Here is a 25,789-nt window from a genome sequence, read left to right on the forward strand (position 1 = left end):
ACAAAACGTACACATTAGCAACTTTCGCTGGTGCTGTCTTGAAATTACGATACATCAGTGTGGTGATTGTTATCACGTGGTTAGCTATTGCTAGCGGTAAAATGAGAACATTCGACTATTGGTATATCAACGTCCTTGGTAAGTCCCGATGGCAGTATACAACAAGAATGACAAGAAAGATATTGTCTCGAAATTTTTTTTACTAGTGTCATTCCAGTTAGAGCAATGATCATGATGATGACAAAATAGATTTGTAGGTGTTTTTTTAACAAACTGATAAAATAATATAATTGAAAGGGCCATTTATAATGTTATCTCCAACATGGTTTTTATTGAGGGACGGTCAACCACTACTCAACTTTTTACAGTTTTTCATTCAAGTTAGAGCAATGATGGCAAATGCAGATTTGAATGCAAACTGATAAAATGATATACATGATTGAAAGGGCCATATTTTATCTTCCCTGAAATTAAGTCTAGTCCAAGTTATATCATATTCAACATGGTCTTATTAAGGGACGGTCAACCACTACTCAACTTCCTACCGCTTTTCATGAAATAAGTGCTGCTATGGACAATGATGGGCAAGTCGTTAAGATTTATCTTGATTTTTCAAAAGCTCTAGACAGCATCTCTCACAAACTTCTTTTGTACAAAATTCAATCCTCTGGTATTCATTCCAACCTCCAGAAATTGTTTAGAGCTTACCTTACTGGGCGAGAGCAGAGAGTGGTTGTTGACAGGGTAAACTCTGACTGGCTCCCTGTCATTTCAGGTGTCACTCAAGGTTCGATTTTAGGACCTCTTTATTCTTTTTATTAATGACATGCCCAGCGATGGCAAACATGCAAATGTAGCTTTTTTTGCGGATGATTCCAAGTGTTACAAAAATATTAGCAATACTTTGATTCTAAGCCACTGTAAACAGACTTGGATGCCTTGTATAATTGGAGTTTGACGTGGGACCTCAACATCCATCCCTCAAAATGTCAGGTTATTATCATGTCCAGGCGCATAAATCCAGTTCAGTTCAGTTCAGTTTGCTTTTAAGATGAATGGTATAACCCTTTGGTCCAAGAGATAGCAGGAATTTCTTTGACAAAAATGACCAGGTGTCTTGTAATAATGGGACATCTGAAAATTGAAGTCTTGAGTGTCGTGAGCGGTGGAGCGTGACATCAGAGGTCAATGACCTCAAATTTGACCCGTTTTCCTGTATAATTGCATGCCATTCATTAACAACAGCCTCGATTTTTACATATTTGGTGTCTAATGAAAGATATTGAAATTATCTATCAAACAAAACCAATATCAATGAGATTTAACAATGTTTCAACCCTAATTTTGAGCCAAAAATTTCAAAATTTAGCATTTTTACCCATATTTTGCAAATTGACTTGACATAAAACTTATAATTTCCTGAGAAGTGTGGGTCTATTACTTAAACATTCTTACTCAAAAACTGACCCATTATGTTCACAAAAAGATGACCAAAAACAAGGACATTTAAAGTGCAATGACCTCTTAAATTTCCCATGTAAGAGATTATAGACCGTGGGCTATGCCAACCCCCTCCCCTAGGAGGATTTTTGGAATCAGGTATTTTTGGGACCCTAATGAATTGAGGTTTTGAAATCCGCTTGGCCAGCGGTGAGTGAGAAGGTGAGGGCGCTTTTTTCAAAATGGCCGGCAAAATCACAAAAATCAACATAACTAGGCCAGTGAAGCTCCTAGCAGCATAATTATGATGTCTACACCCATGTTTTCAGGGTCAAGGAATCCAATAGTATCACCTACAACAACATGGGACCTAAATTTCCGAGATGGCTGCCAACATTTCAAAATGGCCGACATTGAAATAAAATTACCTATATCTCAGTCCTTGAAGTTCCTGTAAGCATAATTTTGATGTCTATACCCATGTTTACAGGGTCAAGGAGTCCAATAAAATCACTAAGAACAGCTCAGGGCACAAAGTTCCAAGATGGCTGCTACTGAATTTCAAAATGGTTGCCATTTAAATCAATTTGGCCTATATCTCAGTCGTTGAAGCTCTAAGGAGCATGTGTCTGATGTATATGCCGTGTTGTTGGGATCAAGGATTCCAGCAAATACATTGAGGTTTTGAAATCTGTTTGCCTTCACATTGGCCAACGGTGAGTTAGGCGGTGAGGGCGCTTTTTCAAAATGGCATCAATAATAACACCATAAATAATCAACGACATGTCTATTGCCTAAACACAAGAAGTATCGAAGCCTAAGTAGTACTACTACTCCTGATAAACATGTCGACTGCTAAGTGCCAAAAGTGGGTAAGTGCAATAGCTGTCATGTGAACATTTGACAATATATTGTATATTGTAAGCTACACATGGCAAAGGATCAATTCCAGGAGTTTCTTCAGACGAAAAAATGAAACGCTAGCTAAGATAAGAGTAGGTTGATGATGTAGCTCCCAGTTGCTGATTAGTGCTGGGTTTACTGAACTGGTGATATTGGTGTTGATTAAGTAGCTCCCAATTGCTGGTTGTTGTTAGGTATTCAGATATTGGTGTTGATAAAGTAGCTACCAACTGTTGATTGGTACTGGGGTATCGATCTACTGCTGTTATTGCTGATGATAAAGAAGCTACCAATTGCTGATTGTTGCAGGGTTTAGCTATCTACTGTTGATATTGGCGTTGATGACGTAACTTCCAGTTGCTAATTGGTGTTGATGAAGCAGCTTTCAATTGAAGTAAGTGTTCATTGGCGCTAAGGTAGCCATCTACTGCTAATATTGGTATTGAAGTGGTAGCTACTAATTGCTACTTGTTACCGTGTTAGCCATCTACTGCTGATATTGGTGTTGATGAAGTAGCTTCCTTTTGCTGATTGTGTTGATGAAGTAGCTTTCAATTATTCATTGGCGCTAAGGTAGCTACCTACTGCTGATATTGGTGTTGATGAATAAGCTTTCAATTGTTCATTGGCTCTAATGTAGCCATCTACTGCTGATATTGGTCTTGAAGAAGTAGCTTCATACTGCTGATTGATGCTGGGTTAGCTATCTACTGCTGATATCGGTATATGAAGTAGCTTCCAATTGCTGATTGTTGTTGATGAAGTAGCTTTCAATTGTTCATTGGCGCCAAGGTAGCTATCTACTGCTGATATTGGTGTTGATACAGTAGCTCCCAATTGCTGATTGTTGCTAAGCTTGCTTTCAACTGCTTATATCCGTATGGGTGAAGCCCAATTGCTAGGTTAGCCATCTATATATCATTGCCTGCTGGTGTCAATGGCGTTTATGAAGTAGCTCCCTATTGTTGACAAGTGTTGGGATATCTACTGCTGATATTGTTGTTGATGAAGTAGCTTCCAATTGTTGATTGCTGGGTTAGCAATCTACTACTGATATTGGTGTTGAAGAAGTAAATACATATTGCTGATTGCAGGTATCTTTAACACAGCTCCGCTGTTTTTGACAGATGCGTGGCCTTCACAAACCCAGCAAACTCCAGGAATTCGACAGAAGAACTTTAATCCTTTGATGAGGAAGAGCACTTTTGTATGCTCGCAATCTCCTTCGTTGCTGTATTAAAATAGCTCAATTATTGGCTATATAAACTTGTTAAAATGTACTTCTTTTTTGAAGCACGAAGACCACCACACACATGTGGAGTTTCTAGATCTGTATCTAGATGATAATAATTGTAACATTTTCCATAAAGTCCTTCACAATCCGCAGTAGATCTTATGTCTTACTTTGGTCCATTTTCGTAGCTTTGAAATAACCATACTTCCAGCTTGTCGGTGAACATATCCATCCATCTGACCATCTCCATCGCTCAGAGGCTGTTTTAAATAGCACTGTCGGAAACTCATGATCTCCCTGGCCACACTCAGTAATACTCCTTGAGTATCCTGATTTTAATTGGTTAACATTAAATACTCTCTTTTTGAGAGTAGTTAATGTATTTAATTGCCTAGATTTATTGCAAACATGATGTTTTGAAGAAATTAACATTTCACCTTACATCACTTCCTGTGGGTTTTTCCCACTATTATGTCCATTTCACAATTTGTCTCAGGGGATTTTTCCCCTTGACATAAATAGTCTTCATAAATGATGCTGTTATTGCATTCATCTGGGTTTTCCCCTGATGTCATAATAAACAAACTCTCATTGCATGATTATAAAGGTAACTTCCCCTATTTCATGACACACAATTTTACAGGGTACATCACAACACCAATATCAGCAGTAGATAGCTACCTTAGTGCCAATCCACAATATTATTGAAAGCTACTTCATCAACAACAATCGGTAGTTGTAAGCTAGTTCATATACCAATATCAGCAGTAGATAGCCAACCCAGCATCAATCAGCAGTATGAAGCTACTTCTTCAAGACCAATATCTGCAGTAGATAGCTACATTAGAGCCAATTAACAATTAAATGCTTATTCATCAACACCAATATCAGCAGTAGGTAGCTACCTTAGCGCCAATAAATAATTGAAAGCTACTTCATCAACACAATCAGCAAAAGGAAGCTACTTCATCAACACCAATATCAGCAGTAGATGGCTAACACGGTAACAAGTAGCAATTAGTAGCTACCACTTCAACACCAATATTAGCAGTAGATGGCTACCTTAGCGCCAATGAACACTTACTTCAATTGAAAGCTGCTTCATCAACACCAATTAGCAACTGGAAGTTACGTCATCAACGCCAATATCAACAGTAGATAGCTAAACCCTGCAACAATCAGCAATTGGTAGCTACTTTATCATCAGCAATAACAGCAGTAGATCGATACCCCAGTACCAATCAGTATTTGGTAGCTACTTTATCAACACCAATATCTGAAACCTTAACAACAACCAGCAATCGGGAGCTACTTTATCAACACCAGTATCACCAGTAATGAACAATCACCAATGAACAATTGAAAACTTATTCATCAACACCAATATCAGCAGTAGGTAGCTACCTTAGCGCCAATGAACAATTGACACTTCATTAACACAATCAGCAAAAGGAAGCTACTTCATCAACACAAATATCAGCAGTAGATGGCTAACACAGCAACAAGCAGCAATTGGTAGCTACTTCTTCAACAGCAATACCAGCAGTAGATAGATATCCCAGTACCAATCAGTATTTGGTAGCTACTTTATCAACACCAATATCTGAAACCTTAACAACAACCAGCAATCGGGAGCTACTTTATCAACACCAGTATCACCAGTAATGAACAATCACCAATGAACAATTGAAAACTTATTCATCAACACCAATATCAGCAGTAGGTAGCTACCTTAGCGCCAATGAACAATTGACACTTCATTAACACAATCAGCAAAAGGAAGCTACTTCATCAACACAAATATCAGCAGTAGATGGCTAACACAGCAACAAGCAGCAATTGGTAGCTACTTCTTCAACAGCAATACCAGCAGTAGATAGATATCCCAGTACCAATCAGTATTTGGTAGCTACTTTATCAACACCAATATCTGAAACCTTAACAACAACCAGCAATCGGGAGCTACTTTATCAACACCAGTATCACCAGTACAGTAAACCCAGCACCAATCAGCAACTGGGAGCTACATCATCAAGCTACTCTTAGCTAGCGTTTCATTTTTTTTTCGTCTGAAGAATCTCCTGGAATTTAGCCTTTTACAAATAGAGTTACTGAATATGATTAGATTACTTGTTGATCTTAGAGTTGGGACTTCGACTGTTCAGTGCCCAAGTGGGTACGTGCAATAGTTGCCATGTGTAGTTGCCATGTGTATGTGAGTACAATATACAATATATTGCGAAATGTTCACAGGACAGCTATTGCACTTACTCACTTCTGGCACTTAGCAGTCGGCATGTTTATCAGGAGTAGTAATACCACTTAGGCTTTGATACTTCTTGTGTTTAGGCAATAGACATGTCGTTGATTATTTATGGTGTCATTATTGATGCCAATTTGAAAAAGCGCCCTCACCGCCTAACCCACCGTTGGCCAATGTGAAGGCAAACGGATTTCAAAACCTCAATGTATTTGCTGGAATCCTTGATCCCAACAACACGGCATATACATCAGAGACATGCTCCTTAAAGCTTCAACGACTGAGATATAGGCCAACTTGATATAAATGGCAGCCATTTTGAAATTCAGTGGCAGCCATCTTAGAACTTTGTCCCCTGGGCTGTTCTAAGTGATTTTATTGGACTCCTTGACCCTGTAATCATGGGTATAGACATCAAAATTATGCTTACAGGAACTTCAAGGACTGAGATATAGGTCATTTTCATTTTCAATGTCGGACATTTTGAAATTTTGGGAGCCATCTTGAAAATTTAGGTCCCATGTTTTTGTAGGTGATACTATTGGATTCCTTGACCCTGAAAACATGGGTGTAGATATCATAATTATGCTGCTAGGAGCTTCACTGGCCTAGTAATGTTGATTTTTGTGATTTTGCCGGCCAACAAAAAAAAAAAAAGCGTCCTCACCGCCTCACTCACCGCTGGCCAATGTGCAGGCAAGCGGATTTCAAAACCACAATTCATTAGGGTCCCAAAAATACCTGATTCTAAAAATCCTTCTAGGGGGAGGGGGGTTAGCATAGCCCACAGTCTATATGTACAGAAAACCTCTTACATGGGAAATTTAAGAGGTCATTGCACTTTAAATGTTCTTGCCCAAAAACGACTTTACCCACACACATTGTTTTTGGTCATCTTTTTGTGAACATAATGGGTCAGTTTTCGAGTAAGAATGTTTAAGTAATAGACCCACACTTTTCAGGAAATTATAAGTTTTATGTCAGGTCAATTTGCAAAATATGGGTAAAAATGCTAAATTTTGACATTTTTGGCTCAAAATTAGGGTCGAAACATTGTTAAATCTCATTGTTATTGAATTTGTTTGATAGATAATTTTACTATCTTTCATTAGACACCAAAAATGTGAAAATCGAGTCTGTTGTTAATAAATGGCATGAATAAAACGAATTATACAGGAAAACGGGTCAAATTTGGTGTCATTGACCTCTGATGTCACGCTCCACCGCTCGCGACACTGAAGACTTCACTTTTCAAATGTCCCATGGGATGTTCTATCCAACTAACATAACAAGACACCTGGTCATTTTTGTCAAAGAAATTCCTGCTATCTCTTGGACCACTTGAAAAAAATTGATGTCATTAAAGATCCGGGGTTTGCAGTATTTTAAAGATCTCAGATATTGTCTTAAACACAGTCATATAAGGCAGAGTACATTAAAATTAATACATTGCAATAGTGTAAAAGCGGCTTAGGTTTAGGTTTTTGTTTTAGTACTAACATTCGATTAAATTGTCTTTTACATTATTTATAGGTGGCTCTTACTTAATGATGGGATGGGCTGGCTTAATAGGCAAAGTATGTGGGACTGCAACATTTTTTTGCTTGCCGTATCTAAACACAAAATTCGGTCACATTCCGCTATTAGTCGCTGGATGTATTAGTATTGGTGCCGGTTGTATAATTGCATCTATGATAGAAAATGTAGCATGGATGGTTGTTCCACTGCTTTTTAGAGGTAAGCAGTTTAAACTAGTATCAAATTAAAACGGTTTCACTACCACACTCAGGCTAGAGAGTAGGTGTCCCATAGAATAGAATAGATCTTGTCCATGGAGGCAAAAGGAGGCGTCTTTAAAAATTGAGTTACTATAATCATTACCTTATACAAACATTAGGCTTTATCATATACTGAAAACACTTAAGGTCTAATATACTTGGTTCTAATGTTATGAAGTTTTGTGATATTTATTTTTATTATTTTCTTGGTTTTTTTTACTGCATAAAAGTTGCCTTTACTTCAATTTCAAATTTGCCACCTTTGGCTTCCATTGACCAGATCGTGTCACATTCATGTAATATGTGTCTGAACATGCCCTTTAATATGTGCCTTTTGTGCCTGAAAATAGCTTGTCATATCATGATATTAGACCTTTATTACTGTGTCCGATTATTCCATGTTTAGAAGTTACGGAAGCACTCGTTTTTCAGCTCCTCGACAGTGCCTCCCCTTTCCATCATAATTTACTTTGCCAGCACCTGCACCAATAGGTGCAGAAGCTGGATTTTTCCCTCATGGATTTATCTATGTGGAGTGCTCCCAACCTACTCACCTCTACCTTTCACTCTTTCTATAATCTTTTCTTGCTATCATTTTTTCATTTCGCAATCCAGTTAGCAAGGATAGGTGAGTCAAAGAAGTTGGCTTAATTGGTAGGATGGTTAACATCAGGTTTTGTCTAGAACAAATTAATGTGGACATCCATATCAAAAGGATGCACTTGTCGGCTGCTACATGTGTCTCATTTCACATAATAGCTAGGAATAAATACCAATCTCATATCAAGGATGATCATCCCAAGTCAAATTGTATAAGAAATATTATCTGTATTCCTAAACCATGTGACCTGGAGATGATTTGAAGTGACCTCCACTTCTGAGATGAGTCTGGTATTTATTCCTAGTTATTATGTGAAATGAGATCCTTTTGATATGGATGTACATGGTATAGCGCCTGATCCTAGGGATGATTATACCGACTGTAATATCATTCTAGGGTACAGGATATAGATCCCCAGTTTGATGGTGAAGGCGAGCGCCACATGTGCACCTTGTGTGCCATCCCTCTGTACTGTGTTCAGTTATAGTGACAGGAATTGTGAACGCTAACTGGTATTTTGTCTATCCCTTTCATCTTTCTCTCTATCGCCCCAATTATAGAGTAAAGTAGGTTGTATTAACATCTTGGGATGCAAATAACATCTTGCAATCAGGGTGAGGTAACCCTATTAACCTCTACTAATCAACATCTTAGTTGCTTAGCTAAGCAACTGGACAGCAGCAGTAGTGGATGGGGTCTGCTGTGCTGGCAGAGGTCAGTCTTGATACTACCCTAATAATGGCAGTCGTTGAAGATCCTAGTAAGATGGATTTGTACCAAGTTAGCTGGTACTGCGGGGCAACCTGGATCCTTCCTAATCGTCACACCTCGGTGCTCCTACGATGTCACACACAGATGAATCCAAAGAAATCATCTATAAAGTCCTTAGAGCTAGTGTGAGGAAGATCCCACGTGAGGATAAGTTGATGGTTTGGGGAATCTTAATGCCAGAGTGGGCAGTGACATTGCCACTTGGCCATGTATCCTTGGGAATCGTGGGAGAGGTGCTTGTAACTCCAACGGGGAACTACTGCTCTCATTCTGTGCTGAGAATCAGATGACTGTTTCCAATACCTACTTTCAGATGCCTGCCAAATGGTACTACTCATGGCCACCTCCTCGCTCAAAACGTTTCCATCTGCTGGACTATGTTCTCACAAGGCAGAGAGATATCTGTGGTATCACTTCCATCAGAGTTATGAGAGGTATACGGATCACTTTCTTGTACTGACAATATGTAAGCTGCATATCAAGCCCATGAGGAGGAAGACAAAGCTTAAGCTACCTAAGAATGCAAATGTTAGAAGTCTCATCGATAACCTGGAAACAAGAACAAAATTCCAGGAAGCACTTGCCGTAAAACTGGATTCTCTAAAGTTGCCAAATGAAGCTACAATCAATGAACAATGGCAGTCTCTTAGTAAGGCAACCCATGAGGTCATGGGAGAACAGCTAAGTCCATCACTCCGTCGCAATGCAGATTGGTTTGATGAGAAGAATGAACCAATCCAGGTCCTCCTGCATGAGAGGACAGTTACCAGGAATGAGATGCTCAGGACAGGGCTCCGCTCTAAAAAGCAGAGAGTTTAAGGAGTGCAAAAGTAATGTCCAAAGATCTCTACGTCAGATGAGGGATGAAATTGGGTGGAATAATAAAGCGGAAGCCGTCCAAGAGCTGGCAGAGAGTGGTAACTCTCAAACTTTATTTACAGCCCTGAAGGAAGTCTATGGACCTAGGCATTCAATTGCCTCTCCTCTTCTCAATAGCTTAGGTACAACACTTCTAACTGACAAAGATGACATCAAGATCAGATGGCAGGAACATTTTCAGGATCTCCTTAACCAACCCTCTAGCACTGCACCAAATATCTTGGATAACCTTGTAAAACCTTCAAGCAAAACTGGAATGGAAAAGGCGCCTACCATTCAAGAAATTAAATTGATTCGTAAGTCTTCCTTTCGACCGTGCAATGAACGAATACCTTGTCATTTCTCGCTATGTCTGACCATATCTGGCGATGCCTAATCATTAATTATGGCTGATCTTTATTTTATGTTGTTGTTGTTGTTGTTGTTGTTATTGCATGGCCATTTCTTGGTCATATCCTTAGGTCATGCATAGCAAGGCCTTACGAGGAACATGAAATAATCAGACACAAAGGCCTGATATAACAAGCTATTTTCAGGCACAAAATGAACGCCAATATAAAACTGTTTTTGACTGTATAACCAACGGTACAAATATGTTGCCGGCTAAACTCAAAATAAAAACAACAACTTTTCTATGTAAATAACCATAAGCAAAACTAACATGAATGACTTTCTCCGGATGTCTTGTTTTGTTCATATTTTCAGAGATCGCCATTGCTATTTACTCCCAGTCGCAGGGGGCGTTTCTCGCTAATGCTGTAGAAAACCAGTACCAAGCCACCTTACAGGGTTTAATGTCAACATTAACATTCGGCGTTGGAAGGGGAGTAGGCAGTTCACTTGGTGGGAATCTGATTGAAGATATATCCCCTGGGATGTCTTACTATATATTTGCTATTATTTCATTTGTAATGGCAGTGTTTTTAATACTAGCTCAATTATTTGTTAATATGTGACCGTACACCACGAATGAGCCGTAAATGTCCTCAATTGTATTCTGAGTTACAGTGTAAAATGGGCATGAAGGTCGTATTCATAGGTACCTCAATTTGGTGCTACGTGTACCTCATTTAATGAGATACACGTAGCACCAAATTGAAATACCTATGAATATGACCTTCATGCCCATTTTACACTGTAACTCAGAATACAATTGAGGACATTTACGGCTCATTCGTGGTGTATGGTCACATATGTCTGAAACAAACGGCCACACAAAACCAGGGGGGAAAACACGAGATTTGAATTAAGCAAAAAGTCACATTCCACATTTAGGCGTTGTATGTATTGGTTTTGGTGCCGATTGTATGATTGCATCAATGATAACAAAAAATACAGCGTGACTGCTTGGTTGTTCCACTGCTTTTAAAGGTAAGCAGTTCAAATGAGTGTGCATTTATATCGTTTCACTATCATACTCAAGCGGGAGATTAGGTACTCAGTGTTCCATGGAAATAAGTAGATTTATGTGTGTCATGTTAAGTTTTGCAGATTGTCAATAAATAACTCCTCTTACGGAATGAAATGATTTTCATTTTTTGTTGTTGCAAATTTATGAAGTACATAAATAATGTTCATCACCTCATGGACTCAAATTATAAAATTTCTCTGCAGAGTGCTTTTGCCATATAAGTTTTTGTTTACTGTTACTAGGTTTGTCTCATATAAAAAGATAATTTATTCTATTATCTTTCTATCAGCTTTACAAACTGTACTATCTTTACAGTCTATAAACTGTACTGTCTATAACGCTAAAATAAATCGTTTACAAAATGTATTATAGTAGCTAAATTAATACCATGCAGTTAGTATCATATGTTGTTTTGAAAGGAGACTTCTAGGGCTATAGGTCATCATAATGAGGCATCAACTTTTGATATGTTGTCTACTTTGTCTTTTACTGGATACATATTCAAATGACATACGATGGATAAAATATCATACGCTGGAATGATGAGTAGTTTGCCTAGTTGAAATGGATTGGACAAATGAAGGTAAAATAGTTACCAAAATCAGAAAAGTGGTATTGGTATTGGTGACGAGAAGTGTTATTTTATCAACGTTACTGTAGTTTGGTCATGGAAACTTTTACCTATGGCTTAATTCAGTTTCAGTGAAATAATGTTGCTCATTAAAAATGCAAAATAGAGCTCAACATTGAAAATAGAAGCATTTTAACCATTTCGGGTTTTTTAAATCGCCAAGTTCATCAAGTCATAAATGAAATCAGGAACCCTTATTCTCAACATTATTGTGTTAGAAATGCGTATCCAAATTTTAAATAAAATCGAAATCTCCCAATGACATGAAAAAGCTATTCACACTATCCAGACAGCTGGAATAATGCCCTCATAATACTCCTCAACAAGAAAGGGGACGCCAAATACTTCATAATGGAATTATTACAGGCTTACCACTGAAAGCTCTTCAACAAAGTTCTCACAAATCGGATCATCAATAACCTCGGCTTCAATCAGCCCAGGGAACAGTTAAGGTTTCGAAATGACTCAAGGCCAAAAACACATATTTCCCAAATTCACTTCAGAATGCACAACAAAACACACTGTTTAATTAAGTTAACAATATGTAAGTCTTTCAATCAAAAGTATGATTTCACAATAATTTTGTGAGAGAACACAACTACATACAATTAGGGACCGTTCACAAACACTTGTTTAATAGGAGACGCTTGATGCAAAAAAAATCATCCTTTTCAGTTCTCAAAAATGTCAACCCCCCTTTTTGACATGAAAATTATGGGTCAACCCCATAGAAAAGCAATAAACTCAATTTTCCGGGAAAATTTGTGGTCAATTTTAGAGCCCCCCTTAGGAGGGTCAAAACTTTTAAGCCCCCCCATTTTGCATCAGGCCCCCAAAGTTGTTTGTGAACGGTTCCTTCCAAGGTAGTTTTGAATACATAATCCACTATAATCATCTAGACGTTAAAGTTAAACTTAAAGTAACTTCATTTCGCAAGGTCTCTAATGTACTTATCTAGCAGCCTTCTTGTTGTAGATTGTAAATTCTTGATGTCCCGCTTGATGTATCCTTGATGTATCAATTATTCTTGATATATCCTGATTCACCTATCCTGCGAAGATCACTGCTTAGCGAAGTCCACTGCAAACTTTTATATCCTTTCATAAAATCCTCGCACAGTTGACTATCTCCAAAATGGTGCTATTTTCATCTTTCACACAATTTCTTTTGGAAAACAGAATTGCAATTGTCCCCCTGTTTCGACTTATATTGACAGATGTGTTGTTTCATAACCCATACTTCAGCAAGTCGAAAGAAGAGTATATTCCTTTCGTGGAAGAGGTGCGCACTTTGACGTAAACTAGATCTTCACCGACATTACTGGCAGGTAAAAGGAAATTGAATTCTAAATTAATTTCTTGTTCGCAATTTCCTTTCTTTGAAGGAAATGGACTGTTAGCACATTAACTAGTCCACAACAACACTGGTAACTATGAAGAATTGTGTTTACATTTGTTTATATACCAAAGACTGGAAAATCTCATAATATTAATAGCGAATTACTACCTTCACATTATATATTGATGTAATCGGGAATTTCCCAAGAATAATTATAACATTAACCTTACTCATTACATCACTTTCAGGGGTTTTCCAATATGTTGTCATATCCATTTCACAATCCAATTATACAATACAGTGAATATTCTAGAGAAGAGGATTCCCCAACAAACCAAAATTAAATATGATTCAATTTGGTTTTGATCAACTTGATGCACAATGGGGATTCCCCAAAATGTTCATTATTACACAATAACATAAACAAAGGTAAATAATCAAATTAAATTACTCAGGGCACATCACACAACCAATTATTGAAAAGGCTGATGAATATACACAGTCACTGTGTCTTGAATTCGCTGACTATGAGAAAGCTTTTGATATCTAGGTTGTCATCACAGCTCGCAACAGCAAAGCGTATATGCAGGATACAGGGTGTATCGATTAAAATGTATGAGGTATTTGGTCAAAATAATTTAGTTGATAGCCGAATCAACATCTTACCCTCCCACAACTGTAAAATCCCCTGCGTGTGACCATTAATGAGGATTCAGTGGCTAATTTTGTGAGCCGTGTAAAAATGCGGTTGCGGGAAGTAAATTAAAATAACATGGAAATTACATTTTCACCACTTTCTTTCCAGTAGTTGACAGAATGCCTTGCAGAATTGCTTGGCAATCGTGTAATTGCTTTCGAAAGTGTTCCGATTTCAATGAAAATGGTATCATATTATTCGTCATGTAAGATTAAGTCAAATAAGGAATAGTTTGTACCGTCTAGAATTGTTTGTTATTGCCAAAATCCAACAATAAAGGGCAACCCTCCTTGCAGCCTATAGGGCCTATTAACCATGACCTATGTTGTGATGTTTCCAGGTAACGAAAAATCCTAGATGGTGGGAATTATTACTTATTTGACTTAATTTTACTTGAACAATTTGAGATCATTTTATTTCCACTGACAGTAGGGCTATGTCGTCTGCAAAGTCTAAATCTGTTAGCACTTTAGGTCCGATCCCTCTGCTTCTTCTCTTCTCCAGCTGGAATCCAAGCTGCTCTTCTTTGCCTTCAACTGCCTCCCTCAATGCATAGTCCTAAATAAAATAAAAAAGTCATCAATAAAAAAAACATAGTAATCCTTTTGTGCATGATTATTCTTGAAGCTAGGTGTTGCGTATATTTTAGTTTATGCCTCATTCTGCATTAAGTTTCTGATGAGTGAGGGCCGATTGGCCCTTACGAAACAGCTCTGTAAAACTATGTAGTGTCAACCAAATCCAAATTCTTTATGTTTATGCTCCCCTAACGGGTTGAGCACTTTTCTTTTGGATAGTTTCAACTCACCTGAATTTAATTAGTTTAAAATTAAACCGAAAGCGTGGTTACAACCACCTCCTTGTTCTGTGAAAGAACAAAAATAATGGCTCGTGCCCCAATGGTCAACCAAGGTATGCCCATGTATCCAGTATAATTCTAAAACTTTATCCAAATAGAAGAGACGAACATATGCTACTCACTCATGTACGTGGTTCCCAATTATACACGTATAGGTCGTTGCAGTTCTGATAGAAATGTGATTTCTTGACGTATACAGTTCCCAATATATCACCCCATGCAGCAATACACTATAATTAGGTTAATAGATCTCATTTTCAGTATCTGGCGTTTGTCAGGGACTGCTAATGTAGACCTACTGTTCTTTTATTTCTGCAGTTAATCATGACTAGCAACAGAGATCAATTGGACCGTACTTTGTCAGTATACAGCTATTTACTGAGTGAGAGTGAAACTACAGGCTCAGATCTACCTGAACTACTACAAGAGTCCCGACAAGAGTCTGAGAATACTCACTATGAAAAAAGGAAATTTACATTGGTCAATATCTCCAAACAATCAAAATTATTTTCGTTTTTCTTTCTCATAACGCAGTTTGCCAGAGAAGTTCTCCATCCGTACATTTCAGTATATTTGAGGCAACTTGGCTTCAATGCCAAAGATATTGGTTACATAGGATGCGTCCAACCATTTGTAGCAATATTTTATTCACCTTTTATAGGCTATATTTCGGACAAATTTTCAATAAACAAATATCTTCTTACTGGATCACTCGTGGCTACTGCTTTCACTCATATGGCCATGTACTATGTTCCGACAATCAGACCAAAAGATTGCATAGACATTTTCTCCGACAATATCTCTTCTAGTACAGTTCTTGAATACCAGAATGACAATAATTGTTCATCCTTTGTTACATATCCATCTATTAGTACAAACACACAACATAAAATATACAGGACTAGTGACCTTCATGTTGTTCTTATTTACCTCATCTTTGTGAATATCGTATCCCAGTTACTAAGTGCTCCCTGGTTGCCTCTTGCTAATGCATTCGTCTTAGCAGTTCTTGGGTCTAAGAAGAGGAATCACTACGCATATTTTAAAGGTTTCGGCGGACTCGGTCATTGCATTGGGTATGTTTGTAGCAGTTACTTCTTTCAGAATAATATAGGTTACGGGTCGATAGCTATAAACCTTAATCCTTAGCCATAACCTAACCATAAACTTCTCCCTAAACCATTTTACCAAGTCAAGCTAGATGGACTAGTTCAAACTAGTCCATCGACTAGTTTAGGCTAGTCACTCGACTAGCTTTCCCCTAGTCGGTCTTTCTTGACTAGTTTTCCTTGACTGGCTTTAAGCTAGTCAATCCAGCTCGACTAGTTTAAATACTTTCAAAACATTTATTTTTTGAATACATCGAGTCTGTAACGTTTGACAGGTACGCCATACCATAGTGCACTTATGTACACGGTAAATTCACCGTGACCTTTTCAGCCATAAACCCGCTTAGTGAAGATTAAACTGAGATATGCAGTACTAAACCATTATAGTAATCGACTGTCCAATGCAAATGTATTACCACGTGATAATATTAATCCAATGAGCGATCGAATTGTCCGCTACGGTCGACTAATCCAATCGATAATGACGCTATTGACATGTACGGGCGGAGCTCCACTGACTGAGTTTTGGGGTATTTTTCACTGGTTTGCTATCATTTACTCATCAAGGCGGTCCACCGTTATTATAAGGACTATGCTAATGATTTAAAGATTGGCATGTAGAGAATAAACTATACTTGACAGAAAGTACTAAATGTGTACCCCTCTTGCAAATGTGACCAAGCCAGGGCGGCCCGGTGAAGCAAAATGTGCATTGGAATAACACGGGAGTTTGGATATAGATGGTATATTTCTTTCTCATACAAAAGTATGGTCCCCCGTTATTAAAGCTTGTACCGGGTTGAAAATTCAGATATTTCGAAAAGAATAAGTAAGTGAAACATAGAGAAAGTACTAAATTCATAGATTTTATAATTTTCATATATGACGCTAACTAGTTCATTTCCTATATCTACAACACAGCGCTACCAGTAGGGTTCAATTGCCTATTATGAGTGCCCCTGTGTTGTGTGCATACATGTAGTTAACAATAACTGCATGATGCTACGCTACATGCAACCTACAAGAAAGGAGGTAGATGTCATGCACACGCATGCACGTGCATGCATGATGACTGAATCCATCCCAAATTTCAAGCCACTTGAAATCATTGTTTATAAACAAAGGTGAGAGGCTCGTCTATCGATTTGCTTGAACGAGCGGCAACACTGTTCAATGGCTTTCTTGTGCTATTATGAAATGTGGTGGGCGATTTAAAATGCACGTGCCCTGAGCAAACTACGATGCGTACGCACACTGCAGGGCAAAGAACAATGGAAATTGCCATAATTCGCGCGCATACTGACGGGCAATGACGTCACATGTCAAGTGGTCTATACTAGAAGTACTAGATAGTCGAAGGTATACACGATGATATATTGCCGAAATCCAGGTTCAAATCGTGTTTCAAATAGAGTAAAATGAGACCGCATGACTGACAGATAATGATGGTTGCCGTCTGCTAGTTCTAGATTCCCGGGTTCTGGTGTTTGCTTATTTGTATATTTGAAAAATTTCTCCAATGCAGAAACCAGTCAAGTTTAAACTAGCGGACTGTTTTTTTCTGATAACCGAAACTAGTCAGCCCGCTCGATTGATTTGAATTACGCTTGATTAGACAAAAAGACTAGTCTTAAGCTATAGTTTTTATTTTCAGTATATCCTAACCCAAATAACCCAAAATATAAGCCTGACTCTGACCCCTAATACTAGCCTAACCCTATTCGTAACAATATCCGTGACCCAATACTATTAACCCCCTAACTCTAATTTACCATTACAATATCCCTGACCCTAATCTTAACTAAAAATACGCTAAATTCTAACCTTAACCTAGACTACCCCGTAGTCCACTTGCCCATTGTGCATACTCTGGATATTGTGTTTGTATTAAAACTCTGATTTAATTAATTTGTGCACAATTGATAGATTTTCACATCTGATCAGTCACCCTACTCCCTCTGTTTGTTAGCTTCCCAAGTGGACTACTGACATTGCCTTGCGGTTAAGATTTTTAACACGGTACTCTATGGAGAGTTAGGCCAATTTCTGGCCTAACTAAAATTGGCCATGATGTAATGCATCTTTAAATGGATCTGCCTTGTGATTGGTCGCCCATACCTCGCTATGGTTTAAATCGTCTGGGCCCGCGCCATTACCATTAACTACACCGTAAACAACTGTCTGTGGTATTTGCGGCGCTTTTGTGTTGACGCGAAAGTTAATCTCTCATCAAACATCTAGCGCGTACTTGTGGTTAATGGACTGATAAACAAGTATGCTTGACAGTGTGTTTTTAGAGAGCAAAGTCCAGGGGGTAAAGTTCTGCTTACAATTCAAAGTTCATAGTCGAAATTTCGGGGTTCGCTATCAATAAACTGGTATATTCCAAAATCAGAATTGTTCAGTATTAAAGTGAGCCGTTATAATTATGCAAGATAATGTTGCATTCAATTACTTTTATTGTCACTAATCGTGATATTTTTAACTCTTTATGACCATTTTACTATTGAATACTTTAATTTTAATAAACATCAGTATAATTTTGAGTTCAACGAAATGGGTTCATCATGACTAATATTACATATTTTTAATAAAATTCGACTATGGCATAGTCTAACCTTAACCCTCTTTTGACTAATGAGCTGTTCCCATAATATATGGTGATGGTAGTGATCAACACGCTCAACAAATAAAGGATTCTGTTAAAACCCTCTTAAAGAGGGGGAGGTGGATGCTACGCCCTCCTCCTTCTGTCGCCGCAAAACGCACAAAAACGCTAAACGGCTCCATGTAATAATTGTCCGCCCATTCTTTGCGTTCAGATTAGAGACATTCTGACCTACTGCCTTACCCGGAGGTAGGTAGGACGTCCAATTCCGAGGTTTCGTCCATTTTGTAACAAAACATTATGGGCATAACTATATATGTTATAATAGTGTTAAATTTTGCGCGTCCGTTCTGTCTGATCAACTGACATAGAATGCATCCTTAGCGACAAACCTGCCCGCGAAACCATCACGTGACTTTACGACGGAAGACCATTTTCCGTGTCTTTTTATCTATACCATAAAATTTACCTGGATTGAGATCTTTTAAGATGAAAATATGTATAATACAAAATGTGGTTTAATTTTCAGTGTTATGGTAGCTGGGGTGACGCTTCATATGAGCGTTTATTTGGCGTTTATTTGGCTTTTTGGCGTGTTTCTTGATGTTTTCTGTGGCGATGTTCATAGCAGCTCCTATAGCATGGTGGATGTTTAATGAGTCTAGTGATAAAGAGGTATGTCTTATTAATCTATTTAGAAACGGTTCTTGGTAACTACTCCGGAAAGTAAAATATACCTCATTATGCAACAAGTTCCGAACTCAATTTTAGATTCAATTTCCGAGTGTTGTTGTGTGGAACACCCGGGATCTAACAGGAATAAAGTAAGTCACTTACAGCCACTCCAAATTCTATGTTTAAGGCACTACGTGTAAATTTGAGGTACTCTTTTCATTTTGTTTTTATTTTGTAATACAGGAGAAGAAAACAAACAAAACGTACACTTTAGCAACTTTCATTGGTGCTGTCTTGAAATTACGATACATCAGTGTGGTGATTGTTATCACGTGGTTAGCTATTGCTTGCGGTAAAATGAGAACATTTGACTATTGGTACATCAATGTCCTTGGTAAGTCCCGATTGCCAGGGCCGTCGCTAGACCATTTTCTCAGGGGGGGGGGTATCGAGAAATAAAATTTGCCGGCCCCTGGGCACGGCAACATGATTTCCACCCTGGCTCGTCAGATAGGAGACACCCATCCCCCACAACTGTAACCCCTCGTGAACCCAAGTGTTTTTCAAGATGTCCCATTTCCTTTACCAGGAAAAGCACACAAAAATTCGATGATAAAGTGCTCGCGTAGCGCGAGAATATTGGCTATTTCAATGCTCAAATTCAAACGGGGATATATCGGAGTCACCGAGCCAGTAGGTAAAATTTCCAAATCGTTCCACTGATCTGCTACTAAAAGTACATTACTGAGACAAATGCGTGCGAAGCGCGAAAAAATTTCAATGCTATAATGAGCATAGTTATGATTTTTGAGATTCGTGTTCAAGTTCGAAATGAAAAAAAAAAGGAATTTGCGGCAATGTGCCATTTGATACTTAATGGGCCAAAGTGGGGTTAATTTTGGGCCTAAAATAGACCAAAAGGAAAATGTAAATCGTAAATTTTGTCAGAATATTTCTGTCGACTGAGCAGGAGAGGGGGCTTACTTGCCACCTTGCCCCTCCAGGCCAAAATTTGGAGATACCAATCTCACCATGAGGAAAGCATGTGCACTCAAGTAGCCAAGTTTTGATTTACAAATAAGTGGCGGAGACAAGCATATTTTGTTCAGATTTTAACCATGACATTTGCTCGCGAAGCGCGCGAATTTTGTTATAATTTAGACAATATTTTAGGCCTAAATGAAGGTGAATTTTGCTATATGTAAATAGCCAGTACGCGCGAAGCATGCAAAATATTGCAATTTTACTATATTTTATTACTATACGTACATGGTATTTTGGGACTAACAAAAACATGCACAGGGCAATTTTGGGGACCCAGGGCCCATCTGGCCCAATGGTTAATCCAGCCCTGGCTCCATGGCTAATCTCCATTGGTGCTGATGAAGGGCGTGGTGCGGAGGGGTGATGGGATGCGTACATATATCGTCAATATTGCAAATTCATTAGTTCTTTGTCCACATCACCTTAAGGAGCATGGTCAACATCGTTATAGGTCCACAATATACCGGCTCAATAGGGCCTATTTACGATCTGATTGTAGTTTTGATCCCCTTTCTCTCATGTGATCTCATACTAAATTTATAACCCCCTCTCTCCCTCTATCTTCCTTCCCTCTTTCTCCCCCTTCTCTCCTCCTTTCTCTCTTTTCCCTTTTTTAGAGATCGCCAGGGGGTGTCGCACCCCCTACACCCCCTCCCCCATGGCGACGGCCCTGCCGATGGCAGGATACGACAAAAATGAAAGAAAAGATATTGTCTCGGGAGTTTTATACTTTAGTGTCATTCAAGTTAGAGCAATGATGACAAATGTAGATTTGTAGGGTTTTTTTTAAACAAACTGATAAAATAATATACGTATATAATTGAAAGGGCCATTTATAATGTTATCTTCCCTGAAATAAAGTCCAAGTTATATCATTTTCAACATGGTTTTATTAAGGGACGGTCAACCACTACTCAATTTCTTACCGTGTTTCATGAAATTAGTGCTGCTATGGACAATGATGAGCAAGTCGATATGATTTATCTTTTTCAAAAGCTTTTGGCAACGACTCTCACAAACTTCTGACCTTACTGGGCGAGAGCAGAGAGTGGCTGTTGACGGGGTAAACTCTGACTGGCTCCATGTCATGTCAGGTGTCACTCGAGGTTCGATCTGGGCACCGTTGCCAAACATGTAAATATTGCTCTTTTTGCGGATGATTCCAAGTGTTACAAAAATATCACCAATACTTCTGATTGTAAGCCACTGCAAACAGACTTGGATGCCTTGTATAATTGGACAAAATGTAGGGTTATTACCATGCCCAGGCGCATAAATCCAGTTCAATTTGCTTATAAGATGATATAACCCTTGAAAAAATCGATGCCATTAAAGATCGTGATGTTTCAGATAGGCTTGACTGGAATCACACCACTCCACGCCATACATAAATTCTCCCAGTCACATTTCCCCAAGTATGAAATTTCAAAAAAAAAGTAAAATTAAATTTGGCGGAGGCGGGGTTCGAACTCACGGCGCACTGCTTTGGACACACTAAGAACCCAGCGCCTTAGACCACTCGGCCATTTGTCTTGCTGGAATCCATTTGAAACTTATTTGAAGATATAATCGCAACTTCAACATAGGCCTACCACGTGACAAGCAAAGGCAGAAAACGTACCATATTTTGGAATTTTATTTGCCTAAAAACATTAATGTGTATTCTATTACCCCCACGACCCATTATTCAAAATCGCGCACTGTGATTTGTTGAAACGCGTCACGTGAAAGACCATTAATTAAGAAATAAAGGGTAATGCATGATCCTTTACACGAAAATAATGTGTCGAGGCAGTAAAACGTAAATAATGGGTGAGGCGCAGCCGAACCCATTATTTAAACGATTTTACTGCCGAGGACACATTATTTGCGTGTAAAGATAATGCTGCACCTTTATTTCTATTCTATTACCACAAAATAGTGCGATTTAAAGAGAAAATATCACATTTTTTGCCCAAATATTTCAAGTTGTTTACCTCAAGGTGTAGCGTCTACACGTAGCCAAAGCGTATGCACATTCCAATAACACAACCTAACATTCCATTCTCCCCTATAAGCAGGTATGCACATACAATAACACACCCCTACTGGCATTCCATTCTCCCCTACATAAGCAGGTGTGCTGTGCGCTTTGCTGTGCGCTGTGATGATATAAGAACATAAAGTTCGTTGCCCTTGACACTTTATCGCTAATTAATGGTCTGTCACGTGACGCGTTTCAACAAATCACAGTGCGCGATTTAGAATAATGGGTCGTGGGGGACCATTAATTAGCGATAAAGTGTCAAGGGCAACGAACTTTATGTTCTTCTATCATCACAGCGCACAGCAATACGCTTTGGCTACGCGTAGGCGCTCCACCTTGAGGTAAACAACTTCAAATATTTGGGCAAAAAATGTGATATTTTCTCTTTAAATCGCAATATTTTGTGGTAATAGAATAGAAATAAAGGGTGCAGCATTATCCTTTACACGCAAATAATGTGTCCTCGGCAGTAAAACGTTTAAATAATGGGTTCGGCTGCGCCTCACCCATTATTTACGTTTTACTGCCTCGACACAATATTTTCGTGTAAAGGATCATGCATTAAATTTTCAACGTTTTTCTATCCTTATTCTTGCTCAATTAAAAAAATATTTTGGCGTATATAAAATTGAAATAAAATTCTCTGCCTCTTAAACTACATCAAATGTGCCACAATTGGGTATCACGAATCGCTATATATGATGTGCAGTTAATATTCATATTTTCTTTTATACAGAGGATGCTTCAGTTTTGACAGGAAAAATATTTTCTTGAAAACCCTCTCACTCGGTTATTTTAAAAAGGTAACCACGCTTCCCTAGAATGTGCAATAAATTAGCATCAAATGCAGTATGGCGAAATGTGGCGTAGACTGGAATAATCATAAAAAACAAGTGGTTAAAAAGAACAACTGAAAGATGGGGATGATTATGCGTACAGTTGGTTTTAATGCGCCAGTTATAGTGACTAAGACTTTTTATACTGCCCTTGTCAGGAGTGACCTTGAGTATGGCAGCTGTCTTTGGAGCTGGACTTCAAAACAAAATGTGTCCAAAGACGGGCTACCAAATTCATTTTGGACTTTAAAGAGCGATTAACCAGTCTTGACCTTCTTCCCCCGGCTTCTTCCATTATCATTCAGAAGGGAACTCGGTGATCTTGGCTTTTTTCACAGATGCAAGTTGGGACATAGATGAAAGTTGGGGCGATATGATCTTGATGTAAATAAATATGTTGCTTTAATAGTGATAACCAACAGAATCGTCCCACTACCAGGCTCTCTGTTTGATACCTGCACCTGAGTGCACGATTTTCTGCTTGCCGCTGCCCAAATTGTGGGCCCTTTTAAGGATTTGCCCCTGGCATTACACTAATTTTTTTCCACATTTTATTTAGGTCTTTCTTAGGTGGGATGGTTCTAGAAGTGAATTTACACCTATTTATCACAGCCTATTCGCTGGTCTTTTAACATGTTTTTTTAAATATTTTCAAAATATATATTTCAATATTTTATTGTGCAATAATTCTATATGTACCAGTGATGAAGTTGAATAAATAAATACAAATAATAGAAATAAAAAATATCATAATCGGATAAAATGTGAAAGAATATAGATATTCCTTTTCAGTGTCAAGGTCGTGAAATTATGCGTATATCACCGAATCTGATTCAAATCAAGAATCCGGAGTTTACAGTATTTTAAAGATCTCAGATTTTGTCACAAATATAAGCTAATATAGTCATATAAGGCAGTCATCACTCATCAAAGTATCGGCATTTTAAAACAACTTTATTGAGGACCTGATCTTGACCAAATCTTAGCATCACTCTTAGTTGGTATGTTTAGGTTTTAGTTTTAGTACTAACATTCAATTAAATTGTATTTTACATCATTTATAGGTGGATCTTACTTAATGATGGGATGGGCTGGCTTTTTAGTCAAAGTATGTGGGACTGCAACATTTTTTTGCTTGCCCTATCTAAACACAAAATTCGGTCACATTCCGCTATTAGTCGCTGGATGCATTGGTATTGGTGCCGGTTGTATAATTGCATCTGTGATAGAACATGTAACATGGATGGTTGTTCCACTGCTTTTTAGAGGTAGGCAGTTTAAACTAGTATAAAATTAAAACTGTTTCACTCAAGATATAGAGTCCAGGTGTCTCATAGAAATAGACATTTCCTTTTATTTGCACATCTTCTATTTGGTTTCCTTGTTCTTTCTGCAATCCGGGTATGAAGGTCGACTAGCTTTTTAAATAGACCACTTCAACATACCGTACTGAAAACACTTAAAGTGGGATCACTTTTTTGTCAAAATATGGCCTAAAATTTGATGGGTTTACCATATGTGACACGATCTAGTCCATGGAGGCCAAAGGAGGCATTTTTGACAATTGAGTTACTATAATTATTACCTACCTTCATCAGGCTTTATCATATACTGAAAACATCAAAGGTCTAGCATATTTACTTCTAAAGTTACTTCTACCGGGGATATCTATTCTCTTATTTTCTTGTTTTTTGACTGCATATTTTTGCCTTTATCTCAATTTCAAATTTGCCACCTTTGGTCTCCAGATCGTGTCATATACATGGAATATGTGTCTGAAAATGCCCTTCAATTTAACATGTGCCTTTAGTGCTATATCAGACCTTTATGTACTGTGTCCGATTATTCCATGTTCAAGAGTTACGTAAGCACTCGTAAGTCTTCCTTTCGACCGTGCAATGGACGAATACCTTTTTTGCTATGTATGACCATATCTAGCTACGCCTAATCATTATGGCTGATCTTTTTCTTTTTGTTGTTGTTGTTGTTACGGCATGGTCATTTCTTGGTCATGTCATTAGGTCATGCATAGCAAGGCCTTACGTACATGGAATAATCAGACACAAATGCCTGATATGACAAGCTATTTTCAGGCACAAAATGAACGCCAATATAAAACTGTTTCTAATTTATTTGTATGACTAACGGTAAAAATAAAAACTTTTCTATGTAAATAACCATAAGCAAAACTAACATGAATGACTTTCTCCGGATGTCTTGTTTTGTTCAAATTTTCAGAGATCGCCATTGCTATTTACTCCCAGTCGCAAGGTGCGTTTCTTGCTGATGCTGTAGAAGACCAGTACCAAGCCACCTTACAGGGTTTAATGTCAACATTAACATTCGGCGTTGGAAGAGGAGTAGGCAGTTTACTTGGTGGGAATCTAATTGAAGATATATCCCCTGGGATGTCTTACTACATATTTGCTATTATTTCATTTATAATGGCAGTGTTTTTAATACTGGCTCAATTGTTTGTTAATATGTCTGATACAAACGGCTACACAAAACCCGGGGGGAAACACGGGAATTGAATAAAGCAAAATTCCACTTTTAGGCGCTGAATGTATTTGTATTGGTGCCGGTTGTATAATTAATTGCATCTATGATATCAAAAAATACAGCGTGAGTGGTTGGTTGTTCCACTGCTTTTAGAGGTAAGCAGCTCAAATTAGTGCGCATTTATATA

At 38.2% G+C, this 25,789-nt stretch overlaps 1 long non-coding RNA gene across 1 annotated transcript; it reads left to right on the top strand.

The window, feature by feature from the left end:
- LOC140151813 (uncharacterized) lies at positions 1-25,789 on the top strand. Its single transcript, XR_011858967.1, has 3 exons — positions 1-138; positions 24,165-24,368; positions 25,339-25,789. It is a non-coding gene; the product is annotated as an uncharacterized lncRNA (long non-coding RNA).

The sequence above is a fragment of the Amphiura filiformis genome, chromosome 5 (genome assembly GCF_039555335.1).
Source record: "Amphiura filiformis chromosome 5, Afil_fr2py, whole genome shotgun sequence".
In the NCBI taxonomy this organism is placed as follows: domain Eukaryota; kingdom Metazoa; phylum Echinodermata; class Ophiuroidea; order Amphilepidida; family Amphiuridae; genus Amphiura; species Amphiura filiformis.